Source organism: Pocillopora damicornis, chromosome 13 (assembly GCF_964200805.1).
Source record: "Pocillopora damicornis chromosome 13, jaPocDami1.2, whole genome shotgun sequence".
NCBI lineage: Eukaryota > Metazoa > Cnidaria > Anthozoa > Scleractinia > Pocilloporidae > Pocillopora > Pocillopora damicornis.
The window spans coordinates 11,346,695-11,366,196 of NC_142682.1; the positions used below are offsets into that span (position 1 = coordinate 11,346,695).

General features: G+C 37.5%; 4 long non-coding RNA genes across 6 annotated transcripts; 1 reads left to right on the forward strand and 3 right to left on the reverse strand.

Annotated features, from left to right (window-relative positions):
- Positions 1-2,684: 2,684 nt before the first annotated feature.
- On the reverse strand, positions 2,685-8,896 carry LOC113683847 (uncharacterized). Of its 3 annotated transcripts, none has more exons than XR_016182391.1 (3): positions 8,664-8,896; positions 5,857-5,915; positions 2,685-3,017 (listed from the first exon to the last, which is right to left on the reverse strand). It is a non-coding gene; the product is annotated as an uncharacterized LOC113683847 (long non-coding RNA). The 3 variants fall into 3 exon arrangements; XR_003447417.2 differs by lacking the exon at positions 8,664-8,896 and adding an exon at positions 5,991-6,185; XR_003447416.2 differs by lacking the exon at positions 8,664-8,896 and adding an exon at positions 5,995-6,150.
- A 451-nt stretch (positions 8,897-9,347) lies between these two features.
- LOC149035488 (uncharacterized) lies at positions 9,348-15,898 on the forward strand. The gene is made up of 4 exons (XR_016182389.1): positions 9,348-9,491; positions 10,312-10,380; positions 12,151-12,759; positions 14,093-15,898. It is a non-coding gene; the product is annotated as an uncharacterized LOC149035488 (long non-coding RNA).
- Positions 10,571-11,622, reverse strand: LOC149035489 (uncharacterized). Its single transcript, XR_016182390.1, has 2 exons — positions 11,441-11,622; positions 10,571-10,851 (listed from the first exon to the last, which is right to left on the reverse strand). It is a non-coding gene; the product is annotated as an uncharacterized LOC149035489 (long non-coding RNA).
- On the reverse strand, positions 15,697-19,201 carry LOC113683827 (uncharacterized). The gene is made up of 3 exons (XR_003447414.2): positions 19,031-19,201; positions 18,764-18,812; positions 15,697-16,303 (listed from the first exon to the last, which is right to left on the reverse strand). It is a non-coding gene; the product is annotated as an uncharacterized LOC113683827 (long non-coding RNA).
- Between the last annotated feature and the right edge of the window lie 301 nt (positions 19,202-19,502).

Consider the following 19,502-nt stretch of genomic DNA (forward strand, 5'->3'; position numbering starts at 1 on the left):
AACTTGTTTCTCTTCGCCAAAAATCACATCAGAATTTGCCCTTGCTAAATGTCAAGTGCAGCATCAGCACCCCGGGGGACCCCTTTACATAAGAGGGCGGGGGTGCGCGCCCAGAATTTCGAAAACGACCGCTATAAAATTATTAGCCTGTAAAAACAAGTGTTTATGTCCTTTTCTGTCTTTTTCAATGCTTCCCTCGCTCCCACTGAGGATTCATACAAATATGAGAGCCGTACTGCGTTTACATTGTACACGTAGAAAGGATCGTCCAGAATGAGTGTTTCGTTCTATAAAGAAAACCCCAATAAACTCACTCAGAAATGACTCATTTCGAATAAATTTTACGCTGGTTATTATGTAGCAACCGGTATGAACTCGTTCTTGTACAAAACTCATTCGGATGTCATGTAAAAGGCCCATAAAAGTTTTTATTCCTAGAGAATCACGCATCTCGCCTGTCTGAATACTAAAACTTTCAGTAGCGTTGAAGCAAAAACCCGCTTTTAATTGCTTCGCTGCCGCTGAAACATCAATTTCAACTAACGTAAACAAAAATCTTTGTACATGTAAATATTCACTTGTGTCGGTATCAATTATTGCGTGACTAGCTTATGATACAAATGAGGGAGGGGAAAACACAACGCAAAACCTGGGCTCCTGTCAAAAAGTAATACCCGGGCGGAATATAATAATCGGAACGGATAATAAAATCATAAATAACCAAGGTAAGAGTGTCATGTTAGACTTTTTTACAAATTGTAGTGATTTATGCCAATTAACGGTGGCGACAAGTAGGCGCACCATGTATATTTCATAGTCGCTATCAAGTAAATTTTGCCGGACTTTGAGTTCGTCTCAAGATGGAACAACACAAATACACAAAGAAATTTTTACAGTAACTTTATAACCATCCTTTGGTCTTTAAAAAGCTTGAAGCTCAGTAGATTTTATCATATCGGTCATTGTTAAAACTGTCTTTGTTTTGATGCTACTTTTCGACATAGGAAAAGTATGTCGGACAAAAATATTCACCAAAAAATAAATATTTCTTTGCCAGCTTAAATAACGACAGGGGATTAAGTTTAGATGATAAAACAAAGGATTGTGTTCACAGAAATACCGTAGGTCTAGTACAGTCGTTACATGAGGTCACACAACTCGGGTAATAGTCACGGTGAAAATTTGCATATTTGCGCGGTCGAACGAAAAAAGTCATTTCTCGAAAACTAAAATATATTTTCACAAAAAAACGACACCACAATTATTAGAACATATTGGGCTACAAAATATGAAAGTTGGAGAGAAAAAGAATTTTGGGCGACTTGCCACAATATTTTAAATTTGTTCGATGGATGCTGACATCCTCTCTTAAAATTCCCAAAGTTTTCTTTCTTAAATTTCATTGTCCTCAAAATATCTAATCCTAAGTATTGAGTCACGGGCTTTCCATTTGTACTACATCACATAATCTGTTCTTTTTTTACGATGGATAACATCTGATAACACTGTTATGCATGGGACGCACTGAAGGAGTAAAGATTTTGGATTTTAGATGGTGGGGTTATATTGCTGGTTTTCAGTGTCACGCCATTCAAAATAGATCAAAATAAAAAATAAAAACCGTTCAATCGATTTAGTCTAGAATCTGGAAATAGAAAAAGGCTAGATATGTAAAGACTCTCCCCAAGATTCATGTCACAGCAATTTTTCTTGCGGAAGATATGAGGAGAAACGTTTTTCCCAAATTTATAGAGATTTGTATGGAGCCGCCATGCTGGTGCCCACCTAGATGGGCACCAACATGGCGGCCGGAAACCAGCAGAAACATCTGTCACTGAGTTTTGCTACAAAAGCGTGAATTTATCTCTCTAAGAACTCATAAACGTAACAATAATACTTTATTCTAATACAAGAACTGTTCAGATAGCTGAATTTCCCTAAATAAGTCACCTTTTAAACCAACATAACAGCTCTCTCGCTCGTCATGTAAAGGCCACGTCACGCAAAAGCTTAGAAATTCAAGAGTAGTCTATCACTAAACCAAGAACCCATTTGGAGTGAAAATTTGTCTGAATATTAGTTTTTAGCTGCTCTAATACATCATGAAAGTAAAATCTCAGGAGGATCAATAGTTGTGAAGTCTGAAATTTAGTGACGTCACGTGAAAACCAGCAATTAAAGATTATCAGGGAAAAGTCATTGATTTCCCGGTTGTAATATCCAATTCTTGCAAATCAAATTAACCAGTAACACCCGACCTTATGCTGAAGTATTTTATTGTCTGAAAGCTAATCAATTTCAAAAGAGGTATTACTTTCAAAAATGATCTGAATGTCGACTAAATGGAGAAATTTTCTGCAATTGATTTGGGGATCTCGTGTGCCGAAAGGGGAATTTTAGTACCAGAAAGCGAAGCATCTCATCAAATGACGTTTAGTTATAACAATCGCCGACAAATTCATCTTTACAGTGGATCTTTTCGCAACCATCACCTTCGTGATTGCTATGTTTTTTTTTCAACCTTTTCAATTTCCCTCTAGTACGTTTAAACAAGTTCCCTCGACACTCTCCAACCATCAAATATACAGGGTTTGATGCTTGTTGCTTCTGATCTTAAGCTTCTTCCAGCAAGAGCAATTACTCGTACCTTTTCAACATATCATGACTAACAACACTCGAAGAACTTTTAAATTGTTTGAATTCTGTTTAATTCTGTTACATAAATCACAACTTGTTAGGTCCTATTTTTTTCCCTCGAACCAGCAACGAGAGGGATCATAACTCGACAGCATTTTACAACTTTTTCGACAGCTAAAAGCTGGATCAGTGCATAGTTCGTCAATAGTGTTTGTACCCATCATTAATTTGATCTGAACATCTTCATTAAAAGTACATTTGTGAAGACACGTTCCACACGCCGTTAAACATTTTTTCTGAGTGATGCTTTGGGTGCTGATAAATGGCAGAAGTGTACAAAGTAACAGCGCTAGGACTGTTAAATTTAGAGTCTGTGGCATCTGATGACAGACAAAATAAAGAATTAATAAGTCGATAAACTAAGGGAAAGCAAATAGAAAGAAAAAAACGTAAAAAAAGGAAGAAATGTAAATTAAATAGAGAAAGGGAGAAAATGGGATGAAATGGAGAAACGATGTCGAAAAAGGCAAAGAATGAGAAACAACAAAAAAAGGTCCAAAAAATATCAAGATGGAGTATTGAGATGGAATTTGCAAGTTTGAGTCAGCCCTAAGATCTCTTTCATAATCAACGGGTCATGTGAATTAGCCTCTTTCCTCGACAGCAAGTCTATAAAAAAGGCTCTAAAGTAAGGCCTGGAGGGCTGGTTAAGAGAATGCACTTAAGAGAATTCTAATCACACCTGGTCAAGGAGTTTTCAAATTGTCTTTCAACGCACAAAATTAGAATAAGTACTAGTAAAGTCAACGTAGCGAGCTAAAAAAAATCTGTGGGACCAAATGAAAGTCATTCACGATCATTCCGCCGACGATTGGTTTCCCCAACGACCGGTTTGCTAACGTCTTGGGCGAAACGACCTAGTCGTTGGCGAGTTCGTCGTCAGCGAAACGACTCGTAGGCGAAATGACCGGTTACCCCTAGAAAATATCCTTACATTTCTGTGAAATGAAATGAAAGTGAAGCCACTAGTTAAGATCTCACCCTCAAATGTAAGAACAATTTATGTAAGCTTCAGGCGCCTGTATTACGTAGTTGTCTTTGTCAGTGCTTTTCGCGTCTCATGCTTAGTTTCGTTTTTGCCTTCTTTCAGCTTTTATTAATTAGTCTTCTATCGTTAGCTTCTTTTGTTTCCTATGTTAAGTTCTTTTTTGCATTTTTTATATTTTGTCTTTGTTAATTATATCTCGTTAATTCAAGGTCAGTTCTGCGTCCATGGTACCCTGTGGTATCCTAGTGTAATTACAGGGTGTTCAGTCTCAATCATATTTTACCGCTTTTCTTTGCCTCGCCTCGTCTCACTTTGTTTTGAATAGATTTGTCTGGTTTTGTACAGTCGATGAAATAATTTAGGTGCCTAGTGACACATTTGACCATACACGCACACACACACAAAAGAATTGAAAAAAAAAGAGTGCTTTCCAACAAAGGCAATTAACAAACCTTACTCTAAGTTTTTTATCTCTCTATATTTGCCGTTTTTTTGCCACAGTCATACTGGAATGTAGTGATGCAGTGCAAGAAAAAGTAGCCGAGTCAACAGAACTGTAGAAAGCGGGGAAGGCCGCCTTCCACATACATGATAGTTGTCGCATATGGAGCCAGTTAATGGCGTCACAGGTAAACGAGTTCTCAGGGGCACAATTGTCACAGCATCTGATCGGAACTGGCTGGTAAAGGACCTCAATTGGTTATAAGATTTTCCTTTGTCGCGTGTTGCTTACACGTGTTGAACATTTTTTTTACTTGTTGTCCTGCAGGAGCTGTGTCGCTGACAATGAGTTTACTGCTTTTTTCGTGTTTGAGTTTATTTCTCATTGTTAAAGCGTATCCTTACCGTATGTAAAATTTAATTTGCATTAGTTTTGGCTTCTTCCCATTTTCTTGCCGGTAGAACTTGTTTTATTGAATTTATAAATTTCGTAACTATTGGAATTTCGTAAGACAATAACCTGTTCAAAGTTTTGTCACAAGTAAATGCACATATAAGAATGTCGGTGAAAAATCTTTGCCATGCAGTTTTTCAATCGTTCTGGGATCTTTTGTTGAGTGATTAAGACGGCTCTCCTTTCCCCCAATGAAAATCCTCTCGAAGCTAACTGCAAGAGTAGCCACCGCCACAATACGGAATCCTATTGTGCAATTACCTTTACCATTACCATTTCTGCCTGGGGTACAAAACCTACTCGGTGAGGGAGCCAGCCGTAGGACAGTTAAATCACTCAGATTCATCTCTTCAAATCTAGTTCGTGATGGATGACAGTTTCTTTCTATTTTTTTCCGGAACCAATGAGCTATTTAACAAAATCAAGTCATTTAATCACACTTTTACCTTATACGAACGAAGAAATTTGAAAAGCCGACGATGTGTTTTAAGCATTTAGGCGTGACCGCGCGTGGGAGTCAGCACGGGAAGTGTTAGAGGAAAATACTAGACACTTTCTTAGTCAAATGTCGAGAATGTAAATTTGCGGTCAGCTAAGAGATGACCGAACAACATGACCGCAGTAGGCACAAATAAATAGACGCCTCTCTTCCGATACCGCAACAGGAAACGAAAAAGCGATTATTTTACTTCTTCTTTGTCTGTGAATCACTGAACTTAAAAGTAATGCTTGTCGGCACGTCTTGAAGTAAATTAATTATTATGATAAGTACCCGAAAGAAACGCACAAATTCATTAAAATGACACTTTTATATATTTGAAAATCACTAAGTTTAAGTTTTAAAACTTAGCGTGAAAACTCTGGCTTGAGATTTATCAGCGTTTTATAGAATGAAGCTCTGGTGTACATTGTGTTTAGCGATAAACCAACGGTAAAATGGCCTTGATAAGTACCCGAAAGAAACGCACAAATTCATTAAAATGACACTTTTATATATTTGAAAATCACTAAGTTTAAGTTTTAAAACTTAGCGTGAAAACTCTGGCTTGAGATTTATCAGCGTTTTATAGAATGAAGCTCTAGTGTACATTGTGTTTAGCGATAAACCAACGGTAAAATGGCCTTGAAAACAGCTTTCGTTTACTACAACATTTCGCGTTGCTATGTTGTTACGTCGGGATGCTAGCCACCCTAATTTCATTTGAATAAAATTAAAAATTAAAAATTAGAAAAGGTCGCGCATTCAGGAAACATGAACAAAATGAGAAATACCGACCTTTTTATCAGTGTTTTTGTGTAAAATCCTATGATACTTTCTCTTTTCAGCGACGTTTTCTGTTGAAGATAATAAAAAAACATTAAGCCACGAAAACTTTTGTTAAGAATACATTACATTTTTTCATGCTTTACCCACTTATAGTATGATAGCAGACAAAAACAACGCGGAACTCGGCGCAGTTTCTTAGAACTATGAATAACGCAAATTGCGGGAGCTCTTGTAACACGCACAGTTAGTTATGAATGAAATGTGAATGTGCCGAACATTAAATATGTGTTCAACTTTAGCACCGGTTATGAAACCTCCAGGAAAAGCCATCGACGAATAATTTTGACCCTAAATGGACAGCAATTTGTTCTGTTTGACAGCTCATGCTGTTAGTCGTTGAGGCAATATTACCCAAATTACAGACAGCGAACAATGTGAGTAGGATGCGATAACTATTATTCTAGCCCTAATCGCTTTCTTCTCCTGAACATTCGGACTGTTTTGGATCAAAGTGTCAACACAATTTTAAAGCATCGACTCGTAAAGAACTTTTTGTGTCGTTGAAGGGGTTTTTAAATTTGTCAACAGCGGAACTATAGTCGTACCGATGAACACATCCGTTTATACACAGCTATTTTGCTGGCCGAATAGGGCTTTCATGATCATCATAATCTGATCGACGCACAGAAAAAAAAAAAGCCACCTGTTGGCTGATCAGGGCACAATTTAGAGCTCTAGCAGAATCAGATAATGGCGATAGTGAGATATCTTCGAACAATGTCAGTTTCTCTCATCTAATTTCCACACCTTTTGCACGGAACAAGGTTGTAGACAATTTGTTCCTGTCAGTAAATGTCTACTCGCCCGTAATCGCCTCCAAAGAGTTGTGTTATGCGAAAAAAAACAAGACGCATTTCCTATGAAATGGCTGAAGCTATAGCTCTGGTTTATTTTACGGGCACATTATTACAGAGTTTTACTCTTAGGAGTTACTAATTTGACTGTTAAAAGATTCAGAATTGTGTTTAAATTGCTGAAACTGTGAGAAGTGAACTGTTTGTGTCGGCGGGAAACCTACTTTCTATTTCTACTTTGCATTTAAGTTTAAAAAGCCGGTGGCAATCCAACTATGAAACACAAAAACAACTGATTGTACCTTGAGAGCACTTACTCGGCGTGGAAAGGAAAATTATAACAATGAAATGAAAATAAACATCGTAAAAGTAATAACACGCGTAAAATTTGTAAGAGGCCAGTTTATCATATCTGACCAAATTGACCAGAGCTCTTAAATCAAGACCGCAATTATTGATCTCACTTGCGAATTCGCAAATTTTTAAGCCCGACGCTAATGTCATCGGCCTAAATGCGTTTTGTTTTATTTCGGATGATTGCGTTGTTATATTTATCAGTGGATTTTGTTTTTCATGCGTGAGAAGTGATCAATTTCTTTTCGGGGTACAGTCTCATTCGATGATACCAGCACAAAAACAGCAGCTGACTAACCAAAACAACCGAGCTGATTACATTATTTACAAAAATGAAATTAAAAGCATGCAAAGAATTGAGCTTCCGTGTCCAGTGGTCTGATCGAGTAAATCTTGCCATGAAGTCAGCACACAAATGCTTCATTTTTTGACGCGTCAAGTAATCTAAGTAGTCCCACTATGTAACTGAAGCGAGGAAGCACAATTTTCTTCACGATTTTCTTTCGCAAACCGATTTCTGTCAATGTATTCCAAGTGCCTTATATTAGTGCTGTCAGGAATGTCAAAATAACACAAAGACACCAGTTAATATGCAAAGACTTCCAACTTTGGAAAAGTTGAAACTGTCGGCGTAATAGCTGGTAGTCTAAGGTTGAGTTTTTCGACCAAATGAACGCATTTGAGCTGAAGAGAAGGATAACTGAGTTTTTAAATTTTGATTTTGGATCGGTCTTTATGAACAGTTTAAACTTCCCATCCATTGCGAAGTACAGAGACGCCAAACTTGGCTTTTCCTTTGAAATTTAATCTCGAGTTCTTCCCCTTTTTTTCTGCATTAATGCACCTCGTCTAATTAGATTTTTGGCTTTGAAAATACGTAGGCAGGCCGGAGAATCACGTAATTACAGTGTAGTAAATTACAATTTCGTATTAAATGGAGAATACTGGAAAATGGCATACCTTATACGGACATTGATATTTTAAAAGCCCTGAAGTTCAAATGGAAAGGACGATCAGATGAAATGATACGTTTGAAACTCAATTGATAAATTAAAGATTGAGCAGATTGTGTCAGGGCGGAAGGACCGAATTTGTGTAGGTTTTATAGGATCACAAAAAGTCGACTGAAGCAAGGGAGATCAAAATTAGTATTTGAAAAGAGAAAATATAGCTGGAAGGTACGTTCGGAACAAATAACGCGATAAGCTAAATCCGCAGCAAATCTAGCGTGGAATTTTTGAAAGATCAAAGAAAATTAGCAAAAGCTTTAAACCCAGCGGAAATGAATTAGAAATGTAAACATGATTTTTCCTTTTACAACTGAAAATCTCGATCAATATATTGACAATTGTGCGGAACAAAAAGACTTAACTTCGGAAGAAAACCCTTTCACACACACACTGCTTGAAATCATATACAAAGCTTGCGGCAAAGCAAATGGAATTACATCGGATTTTCTTTTCTTGTTCGTTTTTTCATTGTTTTGAATACAATTCCAAGATCTGCGAGGAAAGGTAAAACAATTGTAACCAAGCAACCGCTATTTTTTGGGTACTTGAAGAAGCCTAAGACGATTTAGACCTTTGGAAAATTGTACATCGTACTTACGATTTTAACGCGAGGTCCAGTAAATTTGTGGCGGAGACGTTAGCGGGACTGAAGAATTAATCGAATGACGAACAACGTTACTTTAAGATCGACACTTACTGTCACTTTAAAAAGCGGCTGACGGAAACGGAGCTGTTAGGATCTTATCTTTCAGTTCTGATTGGAGTCACCCACAATCTTTAACGCTTGTGCTCAAGGCTATTGAATAAAACCAGCTGCTTCACGTAGAGTACATAGATTATGTTTTTTTCTGAAAGGAAGAAAAAAACCCCGCCATTTGTTTTTTGCATTTTACTACGTCAAAGCAAACGTCGCTAAGAGTTCCAAGATTTAATCAAAAATCGTTTCTTTTCTTCATCATAAGAAATTTTTTGCTTTTTTTTTAATATCTAAGTGTCATGTTTGAAAACTACCAATTCCTATCATCATGCAATTTTTCTTCTTCTCGAATTATACAAACGATCAACTAGCTTTTTTTTCGCGTTCATAATAATTTATTAATTTTAAACCTTCTTCTTTTGGCGTTGGTCTGCTAGCTCTGTTAAGGGACCGTTAATGATCACGCGGGCTAAATGCAAATGCAATGAACAATTATTCACCGAAGTGTAAGCCAAAAGGGGTGAATATTCATAGACTCGTGAAGCGGCGCCGGCCGGCGAGGTAATCTCCTCTACCTTTACAGACCCTGTGGAGAATAACTGTTCGGGTATTTTTCATGCACAAAAGCAGAATAACTGGAGGACTCACAAAATAAGCTCTATTTCTTATCACAATGTAATCGAAAATTAAACTGATCAAAAAGTTTCAGCGGGCGATGCTCATTCGCGGGTAGGTAATTTCTTCGTATAAACACTCAGGCCTCGCTTTCTTGCAAATGAACGTAACTTTACATTTTCTGTTATCTACCAAAAAATCACTTCATTAATCGTCGTTTCTCGTCTTGATACAATTCTGCAAAGCATTTAGCCTATCTTTGACTGCTATAATCTTATGTATTCAAAAGTAACTTTTGAGTTATGATAAAAAAATCGGAAAGATGCAGGTTAATTTCCATTTTTTAGATTCTACTTAACAGCCTTTCGTGTTTTGTAGCTGTAGCTAAACGAGAAGCCATTTGATTTCTGGTCGGCTGCTCGTGTTTGAATAGAACTTCGCTATGCGTTTCGGAGTTAGCCAATCAGCGTAGTCATCATAATGACAGCTGACGTGTATAGTCTGATGGGCTGACGTGAGCCGGTTCGTGAAAAAGTCGTTCGGCCCCGCAATTTCACGGTGCTTTTACATTTTCCGAGAGGACGAATTACATGTGGGCTCCAACTTGAGGTAAAACAGAAATGAGGAAGTAAGGAATAAAGATAAATATTTTTTTATCCAGGATCCGCCTTTATAGTTGTCTAGCGCGCGCCGATCTTATTTGGATGATCGAGTCCTATCTAAGGTTAAACATGATTTCAACATTGTTAAGGCATAAAAATCATGTGATAAAATACTTATTGACTAGGTGAGGTCTGGCCTGATGGGAAAATATTGGTGCACACACCTCGCTGCGCTCGGTCCGCAAGTCGTTACTGCAAGGCAATTATTTCTTCGTCCACCCTCTCACTCAGTCAAGAAGTGCATATTATTCATTTATCTCCTGCTACTTTAGTTATCCCAAAGTGGAAAAACAAGCAGCAGGATCTGATTTGCCTCAATACTGGAATTCCCTCTCTTACAGGTTGGTGAACTGTTACTGTGCGTACGGTGTGCTTTTGGTAAGGAAAGGCATTCTGGACAAAAACTTAATGCAAGCAGATGGTATGCAATTAAATTGGATCGTAGCTTATAGCTTCCATAGATCGTGAACTTCCATTAGATTTTACATACTTAATATCTAGTTGTAAGCTTTACTCCAGTGCATTATTCTACATTACCGCATAAATTACGGTGTTATACAAGGATTTCCAGCCTTGAAAAAGGTCGTAACAACACACGTGAAAACATTCGATATTTTTTCACGTCTGTTTGATATCGCTAATCAGTAGCTGACACGTCACTCACTTTTCGCGCCACTCGGTTAGGTTGATGAATGAACGGCAACGCCTTCACCATTCTCAGTCCAAGGTAGTTTGGCGGAATTTTCTCTGATTATGGCTGCCAAATCACTGAAAAATCCGTATCGCTTACAGACAGTGACGTTCAAACTTTCCTAGAAGAAGAAGAAAACCGATATAAGGAAATAAAAACCGAAAGTTACATATTCGGTGGTTTTGGTGGTGGCATTTCTCGCGGCTAAGAACGAAAACGGTTTGGCCGTTTACCTGAAAGATTTCTTCTGCCCATAAGGAAAAAAATCAATGAATGAGAATTTTGTAAATTGGAAATTACACCCACTGTTGTTTTTGAAATCATGATTCAACGCTTTTTTCCATCTTGAGCCTTTGTCCCAGCCCAATGTACGATTTCTATAAGGGAATTGTCGATTCTTTTATTTTCATTCAGTAATAACATCAGCTTTTTTTGTCAGTAAAGGGCTATGCATGTGTTACTATGATAAAAAAAAAATACATTGTTGCTTGTACATATGGAATATCTCTTCTCTTGTTCAACTCAACAACTCACCCGTGAGCGCTATCGAGTTGAACTCTCGAAGAGAAATTCCATATCTACGTGCGCGCGTGGATTATTCTCTATTTCTATTGCATTTAATCTTATATGTAATAACATTTGTAACCGCACCGCCAGGAAAGCGCAATTTTATTGGATTATAAGTATCGTAAATTGTGCGATTTTTTTACCTCTAATGATTCAAACGGTCGCGAGAACACGTTTAAACACATCTGATGGGTTATTTCAGAATCCATTTTGCTTGCCACTGGCTTCCTTTTACCTTTCAACAGGATTTTGTGTCCCGAGGAGAAAACCTTCAAGTGCAAAAAGTGAATTACTGACGTAAAACGTTTTGAGCCCTTACTCGTGTTGTTATATATGGATCATAACTTTAAGATTTCTTTCTAGAAATTTCTAGAATGCCTAGTCATGCTGATAGGCATACACGAACTTTCAACTGTCATGCCATGGAACTTGCTAGAAAATTTTATTAGATCACGTTTTTATGATGTAATACCACCAAAATAGTTATGTTGTTAACTTTCAAAATGTTCTAGAATACTTTGTAACTTTATATAGTATATATATTCGTATAGTGCTGTGTAGTAGTTGTTGTGGTTGTCAGGAGTGACCGACTGTTTAGAAAGTGATACCGAGAGAGAGTTAGTGTGGAAGATTGTCCATTTCAAGAAACTTTAGAGGCGACTGTGAGATTGTGTCAGTGGGCTTAAATAGATTTATTACAGTAATTAATGTACAGCCGTTATGAATCACTCCTTAGTTAGAATGTAACAAGTTTCTTTATAAAGAAGGAGTATGGTGTTCTTTCTGACGGTGAAACCATACCGTAAAGAAATTGGTGGCCTGGTTTCGATTTAAACTATTTGTTGAATTCCAGGTACAACTTCGAGGCAAAAAGGATCAAAGAACTATCGAAAGAACCGAAAGTTAACTCCAAAATTACACCAAATCTCTACATGTGTTTTTCCATGGCAAAAATAGATCACGTGACCTAAAAATGACAACAAATTTTGCTGTAGAGTTCAATGTAGATTACTTTGAGGAGATGTTGTTGTCTGTTAATGTAGTCATGAAGTATAGAAACACGTCACAGTTTAATCCAGAGGAATTTATGTCAAAACCCGACTAAGGTATATTTTATGATTAAAGAAAGAAGAGCTAATTTCATTGGCGGAACACTTACGGCTAGAGGTCAAGAAAGCGACGAGGAAACATCAGATATCGCATATCAAAGTGAAGCATTTAGTAAGTCTTATGGCTTTCAAAGAGACAATATTAGAAACTTATATGGAGCATATGACTAATAGATGAAGAAACTGCGATTCCAGTTAGAACTTTAAAAGTTTGGAAATGCAAGAAAGAGAAGGACACGAAAAGGTGGAAAGAGAAGAAAGTTGAAGGGAGACGAAAACGATCGGCAGGAAAGGTTGGAAAGAGAGAAAAAGAATCGGCCAGAAAGGCTTGAAAGAGAAGAACGACAATAAAGGTTAGAACAAGAGAAACTGGCATTGCAACAATAGCTAAAAAAAAAAAAAAAAGAACTAGAGGTACATGTTAAACAAGGGTTAGACCCTGGTAGTGAAAAGGCTTGTGGGAAATTTGTTGTCGCTAGGTGTATCAAGTTGGTAACTCCATTTCAGGAGGCAGATGTTGATAACAATTTTTACACTTTGAGAAAGTAGCTGACAAGCTTAAGTGGCCTAACGATCACTGGGTAATGTTAGTACAGAGTTTACGAGTCGGTAAATCAAGGGAAATATATACACAATTAAGTGTAGAGCAAGCTGCAAGGTATGACATTGTTAAGGACATTATTATAAAGGGGTATGAATATTGTACGTACCGTATTTACCCGTGTATAATACGCGCCCATGTATAATACGCATCCCGATTTTTGACCAAATTTTTCATAAACAAAAGTTTTCGGAGCAAAAAAAAACGTTAATTCTTCCTACAACTGACGTTTTGCAGTGGTAAGTTTCGTTACCATTTCGAATTTCTTATCGCTTGTGATTACAGTAATACGGTACGATCGTAATGTTTATCTCGTCAGCTGTTTCTTAGATACTCTACTAAATTTATTTATGGATCGAAATTGAAAATGTTTCATAAGTAGATTATTTAACTCAAGCTAATAAAGACCAATTACTACAAGGCTTTCGTTACTTTCTTTGTTGTGTTTGTGGATCGAAATTGAAAATGTTTCATCGGTAGATTATTTAACTCAAGCCAATAAAGACCAATTAGTACTAGGCTTTTGTTACTTTCTTTCTTGTGTTTTTAACGTATGCAAATTAGGACGTACTTGAAAAACAATAGAAACCGTGTATAATACGCACCGCGATTTTGATGGTTATTTTTATAGAAAAAAAATGCGCATTATACAAGGGTAAATACGGTAAGTCTGAGCAACAGTAGTTATAGTAATGAAATTTAAAAAACGATCTCTGGCTAAAACTTTTAAGAATACGAGCTTTCGGCTGTTTGCGCTACAGCCTTCAACGGGTAAAATGATAAAAAGGTAAAAAATACTAGGTGTGAATTACAAAGTAAAAATTAAAAATGCTGATAACTAAGAATGTTTGTTAAAAAGAATGTTGTATTGTCCGGGCAAAGGACAGGAATTGTTGTCCGCATTGGGAGTTAACTTGGAATGCCACGCTTCTAATGTTTTTCTTGTTCTGAAACCGCCTTTGTCAATAATAGATGCATTATCAAAGTCTATTGCGTGACTATTGGCCCAGACGTGATTGGCAATTCTTGAGCCTTTTGCCGCGGTTTTCACATTTCTGAGGTGTTCTTTCTTTCTTGTGTTGAAGGCCCTGCCAGTCTCACCAATATAACACCATGAACAGTCACCACAAGGAATTTTATAAACAACATTTGTTTGCGATTCCAACGATGGTCGAAATTTTGGGGCCGGGAACTGTTGTTGAAGGGTGATGAGTGGTTTGTTCACCACTGTGATGTCGTGTTTTTTGAGGACACGAGTCAGAGGTTCTGTTACGCCTTTAATGTATGGAAGAGAGGCGAACGACTTGCGTGATTCGGACGCCTCGACCATCTTGAAAAATGTACCAACAAGTTCCTCCGGGGACAACACTGTTGAGCGTCGGGTTTTGTTGGCCTGGATGTTTTTAATGAAATTCGATGGGTAACCATTAGATTCAAGTGCTGAATAAACTCGGTTAAGTTCTCGTTCTTTTCCTTCGGACTGAGGAGTTGGGTAGCTTTAGGGCTCTGTGTAGAAGAGTTGCTGCTGTGCTGGCCTTGTGTTTATTATCATGGTGAGAATTGTAATCTAGATATCTGTCCGTGTGCGTAGGCTTTCTGTAAACATCGACAGCGATGGTACCATTTCTACGGGTGACCAATGTGTCGAGAAAGGAGATCTTATTGTCACTTTCAATTTCGATGGTGAAAGAGATGTTGGCGTCAATTGAATTTAATGTCTCATGGAAAGCTGGCACATTGTCTTTTTGATGATGCAGAAGCTATCAAAGTCATCGCAGATCTTGAGGGTTGTGAAGCATATATTGATGATGTGGTTATCTACAAAGACACGTGGGAAGAACACGTAAGAAGTATCCGTTAATTATTCAAGGGATGGAGTGGAGCTAAGCTGACCACCAATCTCTCCAAAAGTGAGTTTGACCAGGCGCAAGTCACTTATTTGGGGCATGTCGTTGGACATGGTCAAGTAAAACCAGTCGGTGCCAAGGTCGAAGCAACTCATGTCTTTTCTTTGTATGCTTGGCTATTACGTAAGGTTTTGCTCTCATTTCGCTACTGTTACAAAGCCATTGATGCACTACTCAGTAACAAGGTAAAGCTACTATCGCTGCAGCCTAACTTATCGATGTAGTCTGTCTGTCTGCCTATCAACAGGCAGTGTGTCAGCCGCTCAGTTAGTCAATTAGTCTGTTTGTAAGCCAGCCTGTATTCCTCTTGTCAGTCAACCACTCGGTCAATCAGTTAGACAGTCACTCGGTCAATCAGTCAGTCTGATTATCAGACAGTCAGTTACTCGTTTAATATACGAGTCAGTTAGTCTATCTGTTTGTTAGTTAGTCAATTCGACTGTCACTCAGTCAGTGTGCAGTCTGTCTTTCTGACGGTTTGTCAGATTGTGAATCTCTCTGTCTGTCTGTCTGATCGTTCATCTGTCTGTATGTCTGACTTCCTGGTTGTCTCTGCATTTTTAGGAATGCGTCATCGATTCGTTTGAGCTCGCGTCTACACCGCTAAGATCGTAAAAAAGTCTGAAAACTCAGTACGAATGAATGCATTTTCAAAATTGATTACAGACAAAACTAAACATGTTTGGGTAGGCAGCTTAATGTTGATATTTGTATTAATTGCTGCGAATCGAATGTATTTCATACATGTATAAAGTACACCAGATGCGGAAGGATACATTCGGTCAAATAACATAACTTTTATTTGGTTTTGGCAAACTTTTGTCATGCTTGATATTTTTGTAGATTAGGGGCAAATAATACAAGTTATTAAGGGTAACCTCCCTCTGTAGCCGGTACGAGATGACCGCATATCAGCTCGCACCAACACAATTACTAGTAGAGATAATTTCTACAGAAACTTCTAATTACAAGAGATATGAAAGCTTGTCACTGCTTTTGCTCATTGTTTTCTTTTAAGTGCCCGTAGATTAAATTTATACAGAAATGAATACCGGAAAGGGAAAATTCAAACGCTCTGCAGGGGTGAAATACGGATTTAAAATTAATTCTGTCATCTCGATATCTTTCCTTTTAACGGAAGAAAGCGTCCGCATCATCATCTTCGAGGGCAAACCTTGACAACAATTCTCTCCTCTTTTTACAGTTCGCCTTGCACATGTTGTAGGGATTAAAGCACCTTGTTTGACAGTTATCGAAGTTGTCACATCGCTTATCATTGTAGGTGCACTCGACAAAAGTAGTTGCGCAGTTATGTGGACAGGAGGTTTTAGCCCCATCAGTCACAGACACCAGTATCAGAAGAGTGAGGACAAGAAACACTCCCTTCATCTGTAACAAGAGAAAAGAATGCTTGATTACAAGAATAGCAATAGTGGCACTCAACATAGAGGTGACTTTTAATTAAAAAAAGGTTCCTTCCTTTCGACTTTTCATATCAAAGTATCCTAGCCCATGAGCTCTTTTCCCGGCGTGCGAAACATTAATCTGGAAAAGCGTCTGCTTCAGCAGCCAAAATAATGTCATATAACCTAAACTTCATAAATGTTTTTGTTCGTCTGGTAATTCATGAATTGAACAATTTAGTCATTTATACTGGACAAGGTAAATCAAGGATATCTTGTTCACCCAAAGATTGACTTTACTTATAGCTACTATCCTTTGTTATTCGGCGGGATGCCTGAGGCAGGCCCACAGTAACGTTTGCTGGCGTTCCTTTTTCATCGTCGATGCGAAGACAAATTCTTGAAATGGTTGAAATGTTTGAAATTTTCCGTATGTTTTAGCAATGAAAGCATCGGTGTAATCGGATCCCTGTGTTTGAGCAAGGCTGTTTTGACGTAAAAATATACGATTTTGAAAATCATATCCTTTTCGCCGCCATTTTATTATAATTTGCTCAGCTCATGTTGACACGAGGGAAGCACGTTTTTGTGTGATTTACTATGAAATATGTATTAAAATCTACCGATCAACCTCTCACCTTTCGCAAGGTTTATTGTGAAATTGACATTGCGTAATATCACAAAATTTACTACAAATCGCTCTGAAGTAACTCAGACGGTCTTATTAGTTGCATTTAAGTTGTATTTTTTTTTCGATGAACAAAGTACGACGGCTGAAAATATACGTCCTTCACAGAGGCTATATAGTCGTTTTCAACGGAAATGGAAATTGTTTCTACCGAGCTGTTGCATGAAACACGCGGAGATCAGTAGGCCGACTTCCAGTTTAATTCAGGAAAATCCAAATTTTTTTGAGGAGCTACTCTTCGCTATTTTCAACCACAAGCACAGTCACAGTTTCCTCAACACTAAATTTTCTCCGCTGATTTCTTCGGCTGATCTCACTGACTAATCATTTTAGTGTGCTGTTACTGAAAAATTTCTTCCAATGCCACGCTCAGTAGCCAACGAATCCCACGTAATCGCCTTTAGGAGTCTTGTTCTATTTCACTCCACTATCACGTAATTTTTACAACAATAAGAGAACAAAACGCGGGGATTATTTAGTCTTATTTGGGTTGTTTTCATAGTCTTGTCACAATGATCATCACCATTATCGTTATCATCGTCATATCTAACATCGTCGTCGTCATCACTATCATCGTCGTCGTTGTCACTTTCATCAACTTTAACCATAAGCAAAAAGGTTCCAAAAAACCTCAATTTGACGAAATCAAGCCAGTATTCCTGACGAACCTGACCTTCCTCGAGATGCAAAGTATATGTACAATAGCAGTTTTGTATTGACACTTGAACAAGATATCCCCATCAAAGCCAAACTTTTAAACAAATAACACTTTAAAAAGCTGCCGTTAACTTACTTGAAGCATGAAATAACTAAAATCAATCAACAAAACTTTCCGCTTCGTGGAAAATGGCCTGCCTTTCTTCGTGACGACCTTGGTAACCTCAATAGTTGGGATTAAGTAATCCCACCAATTACAAGAAGTCTGACTCGTCGAAATGATCCATGTATATTGTTGAAGATTCAAACAAAAGGCTAACGTGATAGTGGAACTTCCTACTTTTAACACTTACGAGCCTTATTTTTTCTCAAAGCAGAAACTCAGCTTAATTTCTCGGTAGATACATCAGTCAAGAAAAAAATCAGTTCTGTAGTGCTCGTGGTATAAGAAGAACTTTTTGGAATCAATAAGACAGTACATTAAGCGAGTTTCAGCACTAATTATTATATTACAAAATTACAGAATATAACACTAACAGCTGTTTCGGGATGCGTCTGCTATGACTTAAAACATTAACTTAATAACATGATCCCAAAATTTTATCTTCAGTTAAATACTATAGCTAGTAGGCAACAAAAAAAAGAATCATGGCAGACTGACAATTGATAAGAAATTTACCGACAACCGCACTCGAACCTATAAACGTTAAAAGAGTATTGGGTATGATTTTTTTCAATCAATATTTTTTCCGCCTTACAGAAGATGTTTGTATCACGGGGTTATCCGTATCCTTTTCGTTGTTTCTCAAGATGTTTCACGGATTGATTTGCAAATTTTTGTGCTTTGCTTGTTCGCTTTCGTTTTCCGTGCAAGTTGTTATTTTGGATAACGATCCAAGAAGTGAAATTTTGAATTGAAATCATCACCCAAAATACTTCCTATCAACATTGGAATATTAGACCATGAAATAGTGAAAAGCTTCTTGAGTGTCTCAGTCAACAATCACAACTATCAAAATAAGTGGCATTTTTAAGAGTGAAATTCTAAACAAACGAGGGCTGAAATAGACCTCCAGGGATGTTAGAGTGATGTGTACTTACTTTGTTTTTGTTTTCTTTTGTCGTCTAGAGCAAACAGCGAGAGTACTTTCTGAAAAGAAAAGAAGTATAGCATAGTTAGTGGCCGTAAAAAGCATGAGAAAGCAATATTATTATCAGTGAAAGTTGTTCCGCGACCAGAAGGCATTACAAAAATATAAATGTATATGTAGAAAATATAAGACGCGAGAAAGTGGTAAATTAGAAGGTAGTGGAAGATTTAAACAGGGATATTTGACTGTTGTCTCTTTCGTTAAACGGCAAACGTACACAGGTTCGATAGAGATCCTTGAGTGTAATGTGCTCCGTTTGTTCGCTTTAGGAAATATTCACGAACAGCTGTAGTAGTCAGCCTTTATAACTCAACCAACTCCCACTTAAACTAATTTGCATGCATTGCTTTCATTATGAATGTGTCTCCCCAATTTGGCTTTCGTTCATGATATCTGAAAGATTTTCTCACTGATAAACAAGTGACATGGAGAATATTACTGTTAATGATCATGGCTTTTCACGAGCGTGGGTGGTTTTTTGTTATCTAATGAAAGTTGCCGTAATGCGTGCACAAAATGATAGCTTTTTCTCGATTAAGATAACACATATTTGCACTCAATTTGAATTTCACAGCTTTGGAACAATTGAAAAAGATATACTTAAAATTGGCCTTTGCAGCCTTTATTTTTCCACATCTAATTTTCAAAGCTGTTTACGTTCTGCTAATGGAATAGTCATCGATCACGTA